The sequence below is a fragment of the Manis pentadactyla genome, chromosome 12, assembly GCF_030020395.1.
Source record: "Manis pentadactyla isolate mManPen7 chromosome 12, mManPen7.hap1, whole genome shotgun sequence".
NCBI lineage: Eukaryota > Metazoa > Chordata > Mammalia > Pholidota > Manidae > Manis > Manis pentadactyla.
The window spans coordinates 93,521,084-93,532,717 of NC_080030.1; the positions used below are offsets into that span (position 1 = coordinate 93,521,084).

The 11,634-nt window shown below is 40.2% G+C and overlaps 1 pseudogene; it reads left to right on the forward strand.

Moving 5' to 3' along the window:
• The first annotated feature begins 1,691 nt into the window (after nucleotides 1-1,691).
• On the forward strand, nucleotides 1,692-9,748 carry LOC118910859 (60S ribosomal protein L34-like; annotated as a pseudogene).
• The last annotated feature ends 1,886 nt before the right edge of the window (nucleotides 9,749-11,634 follow it).

The following is an 11,634-nucleotide window of genomic DNA, read 5'->3' on the forward strand; positions in this document are numbered from 1 at the left end:
AATTTATAGGGTTGTGGTAAAGTCCAAATAATTATGATATAGTTATTATCATAATTTACATCATTTTTCCTATCTGGGGTCTGCTAACGCCACTTAGAAACAGGCTCCAAAGGAGCATGACGCACGGTAATCCCAATATCTGACGCAAGCTCAAGCCATGTCTTTAATAATAGAGACTTGGACATGTAAAAATCAGGGAAGAATGAAACAGAGGGAGAAAGAGTTTTAAAACAGAGGAGAAAGGGGGAGCAGTCTGAGCAAGGTCTCACAGAAGAATATGCAAGTTCTCAGTGCACAGGAATAGTCAGCATAGGGAAAAGTAATGGCCCAGAAAACAAGGGGAAAAAAATGCAGACGGAGGTAACTGCGTATGTATATTTAGCTGTGAGGCATGAAAGAATCCGAAGAAAAAAAAAACATATTGCACATCTTTGGGCCTTTCTTCACGCGGAAAGGGCAAGCATCAATATTTACTATATTATCTGGAGAATTCAACCTCGAGGAAGAGTGGCGTCCAGATATATTTCAGGAAGTTCCTGTCTTAGCAGTACAATCGGGCAGTTAACACCATTAGCTTTATATAATCAGTTGTGAAGTCCACCACGTAACAACTATCTGATCTTGGGAAAATTGCTTCACTTCTCTACGCCTCTGTTTCTTAGTCTATAAGACAGGGATAATAACGATCTCTACCTCATGTGACAATGAATATAAAACAATATAGTACCAGGCACGTAGTAAATGCTCAGTAAAACTTAGTTACTACATTTACTGTGGAGAAAGAGATTTCCTGTACATTTGGATTGACTGATTGATTTTATGCCTTAATTTTACCATCTTCTTCTCTAGCTAAGTGACTTAAGGATTTGTGAAAGTTGACAAACTGATTTCCGAAGAAAAATATGGAACTATTTCAGAAGCCAGTATTTATACCAATATTAAAGTTTTCAGTATGAGCACTATTACAAAAAAGCAACAGGGGAGCTATTACATCCTCTGACTTCAAACTATACTCTTAAAGTTACAGTAATCAGATACAGTATGGTACTGGCATAAGAACAGACCCATAGATCAATGGAACAGAATTAAGCCCAGATATAAATCTGCTCAAACACTCGCGGACGCCTCCGCCACCTGCCAGCGCCGGGGAGGGGGCCAGAGTGACAAGTGCCGCTTCTCGTGTAGGGCCGCAGGGCGCGCACAGAGGAGCGACCGGGGTCCGCCAGGCGCCCTCCCTCTTTCTCCTACCTGCTTGGCCAAGAGTAGGCCTAGCTCGCTGCGGCTCTTCTCGTTCTTGGCAGCGATTAACGGCAGTGGCGCGACCACCTCTAGGAAGAGATGTTCCATGACCGCGGGCTCCCTGCTCCGGGCGGCCACCAGGGCTTCCTGCTTTGCGCTCGGTGCCCCCGAGCCGCCGATGTCCCCGAGCCGGAGATGCCACCAACCAAGCAAAAACGGAAAGCGGCTGGGGAACAGCACACACCGAGAGAGGCCAGGCACGTGTGGGGAAGCACGCAGCGCTCTGGGTCATCAGCCCGCGACGGCGGCGACGGCGGCGACGGTGGCAGGCTAGCCCCGGCTCCGCGCCCTCCGTAGTGTAAACAACGGGCGTCACTATCGCGTCGGTTCCGGGAGGGGAATAGAAACAGAAATGGCTGCTCGGATCTGGTGCTTAAGCTGGTGGTGAAGGGATGTCCCGTGAGGGCGTGTGGCGGGACAGTGGGACAGGAGATTTCTGGCAGGCCTCAGAAACCAGGGAATCCCTGCGGCGTGTTATCTTTAGTTCACTGTGCTTCCTCCTCCTCAACACGCAAAAAGATAAGATACGGAAGAAAGATTCGCCCCCTCCCACCCAGCAATTCTACACCTCTAGGCTATGGAAATTCACACACAAGTATGACAAGCACGCCCTTTCCAGCATTCTTAATATAAATATTCGAGTAAGTTTTCAGCTGGGGAATATTTCAATTAAAGGATGAGAGAACATAAGTCATTTTTAAAAAGTAGAATATAAGAGTAAGAGTACATTTATATAAAGTTCAAGAACAAGACAAAATAATGACAATCACGGTAATAATGGTTGCCTCTGGGGGTACTGACTGCAAAGGGGCGGAGCAGGATAGAGAAACAGCCTTGGACTGCAGTTTGTAAGCAATAAACGGGATTTAAACTTTATTTCTCCCTTTGACTAATTTCAGTTTTAGAGGTATTTTGCCCCGGGATTTCCTCTCCCCAGACTAAAACCTAGCGCAGTCAGCAGGGTGCCTCTGAACCCAAAATCTGTTACAACGGGCGTCATCTTTGGGAGGGCCGCCCCAAGAAATGATGGGGAAAAGTGGCGCGCACGCCGAGGGACACGTGTCTACACCCATGTGGTCGTGGAGACACCACCACCGCTGCTGGCTGCGCTGACCCCGGCCTGTGGCCCGAGACTAAGGCTACTGCTTCTGCCACTGCTGCTGCTTCTGCTGCCGGCTGGAGCCTGGTCCAACTTTGGAAAGGAGCAGAGATCCGGTCCATCTTAATAGAGAAGCAACTGGCTGTTGTATACCAAGCCTTGCTGGCTATGGAGCCCGTCGCCGGAAAAGCTCCAACCAAGGTAATAACCACCTATCCCATCGCGGGTTGGGTGAGAGACTGGACCCAAAGGCCACGGAGTGGTGTGGCACAAACATCTAGCTTATGTCATGTGACTGGCCATTTGCCTTTGGCATCCCCAGGGAATAATGAAGCAGACACATTGGCCCAGTTGCGCTGGATAAAAGGAAAGCCTGCCTCTTATGTGGCCCAATGGCTACTTGGTGCACACGAGGCAAAAGACAATGTGGGCTGTAGCCCGTCAGTGTGGCTTGCCTCTGACCTTTGAAAAAGCCAGCCTCTCCCTTGGGTGTTAGTCCTCAGACAGGAAATCCCGGCGCAAAACACCTCTAAAAACCAAAATCAGTCAAAGGGAGAAATAAGGTTTAAAACACGTTTACTGCTCTAAAACTGCAACCCTGGGCCGTCTTTCTCCTCTGCTCTGGAAGTGGCCAGCAAGACAGCAAGCCCCTCCCTTTAAACTCTCAGGTTCAGACACAACCTAGGTTGCCCAGGTAATTACCCATTGATATGGAGATGACCTTCTTCCCACCCCTGGGGATATGCAAAGGAACTAAAAGCCCCTGGAGATATTCTGGAAATGATACAATTTTACCCACAATCACCTTGAAAAGGCTCCCACTGACCAAAGATGGTACAATTTGAGCTTCAATAAGGTTAACAGTTATGGTGAACTGACACATGTTCCATATTCTGAAATCCATGAATACATAATATTTTAAAAAATCGGTTAACATTAGAGCAAGAAATTAATCTTGAAAACTGGTAAATAAAGCAAAGCTATCAAAAATGTATCTTACTTTCATAGATGAATTGTACTACTGAGTCATCAAACAGAAGATGGTTTCATAAAAACATTCCATAAAAATCATTAAAAAGAATTGACAGAATTGGAATATCACCATTTTCCTACCCCCAATTAATGATTGAGACATAACACATCAATGGCTATAACATCACAATAGGTGGCTTCTTATGAAAGAACATACTGCCACCTATAGTCTTTTCAAAAGAATCAAATATCTGGATCCAACTGGCAACCTGCAGAAATAAAGAGGAAAGAGGAATATGTTAACCTGCACCATGAAAACATAATCAACAAAATCTAGACCACTGGGAGATTCTACAGGTCAAGAGCACAAGTTTCTCAAGAGATAAACATAAAGGAAAAGAAATGTATGGGAGGAGAAATTGCAGATTATAAGATGCTGCTATAGACTGAATGTTTGTGTGTCCCCCAAATTCCTATGTTGAAGCCCTAATCCCCAATGTAATGGTATTTCGAAGTGGGCAATTGAGAGGTCATTGGGTTTAGATGAGGTCATGAGGGCTGAGCCCCCTTGATGGGATCAGAGCCCTTATAAGAAGAGGAGGAGACCACACCCTTCTCTCTGTTCTGTGAGGATACAGCATAAGTCAGCTGCGTGCAAACGAGGAAGACCGCTCTCACCAGACAAGGAATTGGCTGGCAGCTTGATCTTAAAGCTTCCAGCCTCCAGAACAGTAAGAAATAAATGTTTGTTGAAGTCACCCAGTCTGTGGTATTTTGTCATAGTAGCCTGAACTGAGACTAAGATTGATGAGATTTACCAAATTTTAAAACACAGGCAAGACTAACTTAGAGTGAGTGCCTAGGGATCCACATTTGGTTAATAAAACCATAACCAAATGCAAAGAAGTTTTTACTCTGAAAGTCAGGATAGTAGTTACTTTTCGGGAAGAGGAGAGGGGCTATGATTGGGATGGGGCTTAGAGCGAAGCCACTAAATTCAATTTTCTAACCTGGGTGGTAGTTACAATGATATTTACCTAATAATAATTGATTGATATACAGTTTTAATGTTCTACAATATAAACATTTTTAAATGAATATAGAAAATACAAATAAAGACTAAAAAATTGGGGGATTCTGACTTTAGGATACACCAGTTCTCATTTCTCTGCAGCCCTCTTTTTAACCACTAGTGATTGCTGTCAAAAATCACTGGTGCCTCATTGGATATCAGAAGTATTACATGAAGTTAAGAGAGCTCCAAACCCTCATCTGAAGACCTGAGCCATTGGTGGCACCTTTGCCATTAACTCCCTGTGTGACTTAGGTTTAAGTGACTTACTCTTCCTAGGCCTTGGTTTTACCCTAAATGTTCTGATTCTTTATCTGTCTCCCAGGGTCAATCAAAACTCTGAACACTGGAAGTGCCTTATTCATCTTTGTATCTCACACACCACTAACATACTTCTCTCACACACAATAAATGTTCAAACCTTCCAGGTATTTAGATGACTGAGAAAACCAGGAACAATATACTTAATTAAATCACTTATGCAAATTATAAAAGAGATATATTTGTATGGAAATTTTTGCACTATCTGATTTCTCTATATACTTATAAAGTGTGCAAGAGCAAAGATGAATTAAGAGGCCTAATTCTCCTTGTTGAAAAATAAGGGAACAAATACCTCCTTTCTGCCTTTTAATTCTCTTTTCTTTTAGAATTTCTTTCTCTCTCCCCTTTTCAAATGTATGTAAGTCTTTTTAAGAAAGCCTCTTACCAGTTCCACAACTCAGGCATTTTTCCTCAAGTACCTGGGAGCCATCTCTTTGGATCAAAATCATCATTTAGGAAGATAATTTCCAATCCCTCAATTTCCAGGGAGGAGATGGGCCTAACTCATCACCTGACTACAAATTGCAAGACCTACCTTATGCAATGGATTATATTCACTGGCCAATTGTTAAATTAGTTAAATAAGGAAGCCATTAGACTGAGGCGGCTCTAATGTCTTGGTGGCCTTCCTAAGCACAGAATGTTAGGAAATCAAAATGCGAAAGATGGTCAATCATTAACAGTCAACTAGGCTAAGCTGTAGGCAATCAAAGAATTTCCTTTCTTTGCTTCCATACTTTCTCAATATCTTCTCCCTGGCTCCTGATGCATAGGGCTCGTAACCACTTCATTTAGCAATGCCCAATTCTAATCGATTTTCACTCAAATAAACTCTTAAAAGTTTTAATATACCTCAGTTAATCTTTCCATGCTATAAAAAAGGTGAGATTTCTTTGCAATCTCTTTGGGGGATTGTCAGTGATGCACATTACATTCTGTTTAATGCTATTCAATAATAAAATTGTTTTCTTTTTCTACTTTTGTGGAAAGGGTCTCTGGGTTAGGAAGAGATTTTGTTTTTGTTATATTTGCCCCCCAAAGAACTGATTTCACACATAAAACAAGCGGTAAAATGAACCAAAACACATTGAGAATTAGAAGAAACATAGTCACTCTCGTAATTATTATGAGTACCTCCATTAAACATTGACTACTTCTTTTTTACTGTTTATTCAATACATGCCATTAGAATTTTCTGTTATTCATATTGAATTGTAAATACCTGCAAGAGGTAGAAAAAACAAGGTCTCTTAAGATTTTCTGGTTCCAACTGTTCCTAATTCTCACACTCAGTGTCATTTTACTCAAATCAACAAGTGTGCTTTTAATCCTTTTTCCAGACACACCGCTGGTCTGGGTAATGTAAAGATGACTGACAGGAGCCCTGACCTTAAAAGATTTTCAATGTTATGATGAAGACAGACACTGATAGTGCCACAAAGAGCTGTAATAGGGATTCCTGGACAGGGTGCTATAAGAACACAAATATGAAAGCTGTCAACTCCAGCAAGAAGGTAGGAAAAGCTTCTGGACATGGTAAGGTGTGAGCTCAGGCTGGAAAGTGGTATCATAGATTTTAGTTATTAAAGATTTAGAGAAACTTCAAAGAAATTACACACTAGATAGTATTTCTCCAGTATCTAGGGAAAGAACAAAGATACAGTAAGCCCTTCATAGAGACCCCTGTTGCTGACCCTGCACCCCTATCTCTCAATCACTGTCCTGTCTGCCCTGCATGGAGAGAGGCCCAGCACCTGGAAGCCAGTTTCAGGTTTCACCTGGGAAACCCCTAAGATTGCAGACCAATACATGTCCTACATTTGCCCTGGGCTAAGCTGTAGACTAGTAGTCTTCACAGTTTTTTTGGGGGTTATCAACCCCTTTGAGAACCTATTGAAAGCTAGGGACTTCTTCCTCAGAAAAATGTAGCAATTAATAAGTTTCTGCAAACAATTTCACAGGGTTCCATTTTCCAGGTTCATCCTTAAGCATTTGCCTTCGGGTTTGTCCCCATCATATTTTGAGTATCACCTTATTTCTTCATACAAGGTATTTCAGGATCATCTTTTTCCCTCCTGCCCCACTCTTGGATCATCCATATCTCTGAATAGTTCCTTTTAATGAGGAATAGTATTTACAGACCCAGATCTGGACACTATGAGTGCTCACTGTTATTCAGGCATCACTGTTCTAGGCCCTTTCAGAGAACAGAGCTGGGAAATATGAAAATACATAAAATATATAATATACATGTGTGTATACAGGCATATAGATTCAAATCATAAGTTCATGTTGATCTCCTCATCCAATCTGAAACCTCAGGATTGTTCCTTGCCCATATTCGAAGAATCCTTTGCCCATAGTAGGAACACTGGCTCCCACAATAATCAATGTATTTCTCCCTTTCTCAGTTTTACAATACATATAATGTAATTTCAGAACTGCTACATTCCTACCACTATAAACAACAAATTTCGTAAATGTAGACTAAGATTTGTTTGCAAGTTTATAGATTTTTTTTTATTTTTGTTTTTGTTTTTGATATATATAGTCAAAGTACTGTGTTCCAAAATTCCCAGGATTAGTCTCCTTTTTTTCCTTTTCTAGGTGGGTATATTACTTTGAAATGCATATAAGTTCATTTGTTTGTTCATAGTCACAGACTTTTGATTTTAATTTAAAAGTTAAGAGAAGTTGACTCATGTTAAAAGTGTTTAGAATGTTTGAGAGAATTTGAGATTCACTACATGTTTAGCTACTTCGAAATGTTTTAATTGTCAGGTTCTTTATGTTTGCCCTACCGGTATTCAAAGTGTTTGAAAAACAGATCAAATGTATTACATTTATATATGGAGTTTAAAATATTGAAGGGAATTTAATTAGTTATTTTCTATAAATGGGAGTGATTATTAAGTTCATCAAACATTAAAGTCTCCCTCTGACTTTCTGTTGTCACACTTCAGCTAAAAATTTTAATAAAATTCTACATTATTGTGGTTTGTTATGATCACTACAGTTCTAGTTATCTAGTGCTGAGTAACAAGCTACCTAAAAACATAACGACTTAGCACAGCAACCATTTTATAATAGGTCGCAATTTAGGGCAGGAGGTCAGGAATTTAGGCAGGGCTTAGCTGGCAATTCTCTGCCGGATGAGGTGTTAACTGAGGGCATTCAGTGGTATTGAGCTACTGTATGGGCTGCTCTAGAGGGTCCAAGATGCCTTCACTCACATCTGGAGTCTTAGCAAGGAGGGCAGGAAGGCTGGGATCCACTGAAACTGTAAGCTGGAATGTCTACATGGCAGTTTGGGATTCTGAGACCGAGAAAGTGTTCCAAGAGGCCTGGATAGAAACTGTGAAGATTTTAATGTACTGGAGTTGAAAGTCCTAGAAAATCAGTCTCCTTGAATTCTGTAGTCAAGCAAGTCACTAAAGCTACTCCAGATTTGAAGGGCTGGAAATTAAACTCCACTTCTAAATGGAGGAAATAGCAAAGAACTTGTAGTCATCTTTATAGACCACAACTAGATCCACTTTTTGAGATTTCTAACAGAATTTTCCAGCATTTTCATCTACATTCTTTGAGTAAGAGGATTTTTTAAATTACATATAATGCTAGCACTGGAATGTACACACTAACCCTAGCACCCACATTCAGAGTTCTGGGTATCTTATACTTGCTCCTTTAGATATACTCCTTCTCCTTCTTTAGCCTGTGCTCCCCCCTTAGGGACTTACCTGCTTAGACATTGGAAGAGTCCCAGAGGAAATCTCCCTTTTTGTGGGAAATAGTATTGGGTCTTGGTTGTGTTAATGAGGTACTACTCCTGGGGTGTTACTGCTTCCAGACCCTTTAAGGAACAGAAATATGCATTTTTAAAAATTAAGAGTTCATGTTGACCTTTCCAATTCATGTATGAAGTATAGGATTTCCCCCCTAACCTTTTTGATTTTATGTTTGGATCTCTCTTCTCTGTCACTAAATATGTTGGTTCTGAAAAATTTAACTTATTACATATTTCTGTATCCTATAATATATATAAAATAGTTTCAAAATTACAATATTAATACTAACAATAAAACTGCTACATGAAGCATAACATTTATTTGCAGTTCTTTTTGTGCTTAGAATGTCTCATTAGTGATATTACAGTCAGAGCGCTGCATTCAAATGTTACTTGAAATAATTATTTTGTTTAAGTGGTTGCATTTTTCTTTACATAGTTTCATATATTTCAATTTATTTTCTGTTTAAACAATTATTTTTCTTTCTGATTTAAATCAGTCTTTGAGTATATGAAACACTTCCATGGTTCAAAAGTTATATAAATAACATATTTATAAAAAGGCAAACTTAGCACTTTAAACAGGTGAAATACATTGTACGTGAATTGTATCTCAGTAATGCTGTTATTAAAAGGAAGACAAGCTATGCATATTCATATAGAAAAATATTTAAATGGAGGTTTTGAAAAAAAGACACAAAGGAGTCCCCGGAAGTACGGTTGCTTTTCCTTTGCCATCCCTACCCCCTTTCCAATATCCGGGAGTTGCAGGAGCCGGGATCTCTCAGGCACAGTGCTTTGAGCTAGGGGGGAGATAAAGGGTCAGGAGGAAGGCACTCAGAATTGCTCAGCGTTTGACATACTGTCGCAGGCTGTCCTAGAGTACAGCCTCTAACAAAACTAGGCTGCCCAGAACCCTTGGTAGTGGACTTGTTTACCTTTATACCAAGAAGATTGGGAAAGCACCCAAATCTGCGTGTGGCGTGTGCCCAGGACGACTTGGACGGGTTCCAACCCGAAGACCTGAAATTCTTATATGAGGTTGTCTAAAACAAAAAAAACACGTCAGCAGGGCCTCTGGTGGTTCCATGTGTGCTAAATGTGTGACAGGATCAAGCGTGCTTTCCTAATGGAAGAGCAGAAAATTGTTGAGAAAGTATTGAAGGCACAAGCACAGAGTCAGAAAGCTAAATTTAAAAAAATTAAAAGGCATGTCTGTTTAAAAAAAAGTCTCCCTTCTCTATCCCCTCCAGCCAGTCTTCCCCACAATTTACCCATTCAATTAGGTTCTAATTTACCCTTCAAATGTTTCTTATGAAAAAACAAGAAAACATCTGTGTATTCTTTTCCTCATTCTTTCTTATACAAAAGCTGGCATACCATGTACACTGCAGTGTACTTTTTACCCCCTTCAACACTATAGATTATAGATTACCTCATCTAAGTATACACACACCTTTGCTGTACAGAAACTTTTTATTGAAGCAACATTTGCAACTGTGAGTTCAGACTCCATAAAATATATAACTGTGTTTTATTTCTTTGCTTCTTAAAAAAAAAAAACTTATTCATCCGGTTGAGATCTATTAGTACCCAAATTGGCATTAATTGAGGTTTTCCCAAGGGAATATTTTTAAACCAATCAGTACTTTCTGTTCAGTGTAGTGTATTTATGAGAGTACCAGTAAAGTAAGAATCTTTGTAAGGACTTGAATAGTAGGGTCACTTTTTTGGAAGGCAATGGTTGGGTGGGAGGGAATTTTAGTTATTTTTGAGGTATATATCCAATGTTCTCAATAAATCTTTTATTTTTTATTTTTTATTAAGGTATTATTGATATACACTCTAATGAAGGTTTCACATGAAAAAACAATGTGGTTACTACATTTACCCATATTATCAAGTCCCCACCCATACCCCAATGCAGTCACTGTCCGTCAGTTTAGTGTAATGCCACAGATTCACTATTTTCCTTCTCTGTGCTACACTGTTTTCCCTGCGATCCCCCACACCATGTGTACTAACCATAATACCACTGAGTCCCCTTCTCCCTCCCTCCCCTCCTGCCCTTCCACACCCCTCCCTTTTGGTAACCACTAGTTCCTTCTTGGAGTCTCTGAGTCTGCTGCTATTTTGTTCCTTCATTTTTGCTTCATTGTTATATTCCACAAATGAGGGAAATCATTTGGCACTTGTCTTTCTCTGCCTGGCTTTTTTCACTGAGCATAATGTCCTCCAGCTCCATCCATGTTGTTGCAAATGGAAGGATTTGTTTCTCTCTTATGGCTGAATAATATTCCATTGTGTTTATGTACCACCTCTTCTTTATCCATTCATCTACTGATGAACACTTAGGCTGCTTCCATATGTTGGCTATTGTAAAAAGTGCTGTGATAAACATAGGGGTGCATATGTCTTTTCAAATCTGAGAAGTTGTATTTTTTGTGAAAATTCCAAGGAGTGGGATTCCTGGGTCAAATGGTATTTCTATTTTTAGTGTTTTGAGGAACCTCCATATTGCTTTCCACAGTGGTTGAACTAGCTTACATTCCCACCAGCAGTGTAGGAGGATCCCCCTTTCTCCACATCCTCGCCAGCATTTGTTGTTCTTAGTCTTTTCAATGCTGGCTGTCCTAACTGGTGCGAGGTGATATCTCATTGTGGTTTTTATTTCCATTTCCCTCATGATTAGTGATGTGGAGCATCTTTTCATGTGTCTGTTGGCCATCTGAATTTCTTTTTTGAGAAATGTCTCTTCCTATCCTCTGCCCATTTGTTAATCTGGTTTATTTGCTTTTTGTGTGTTGAGGGACGTAAGTTCTTTATATATTTTGGATGTTAACCCCTTGTCAGATATCTCATTTACAAATATATTCTCCCATACTGTAGGATGCCTTTTTTTTTTTTTTCTGTTTACGGTGTCCTTTGCTGTACAGAAACTTTTTAGGTTGATGCAGTCCCATGAGTTCATTTTTGCTTTTGTTTCCCTTGCTCAAGGAGATACATTCAGGAAGAAGTTCCTCATGCTTATATTCTGAGATGTTTGCCTATGTTGTCTTCTAAGAGTTTTATGGTTTCATG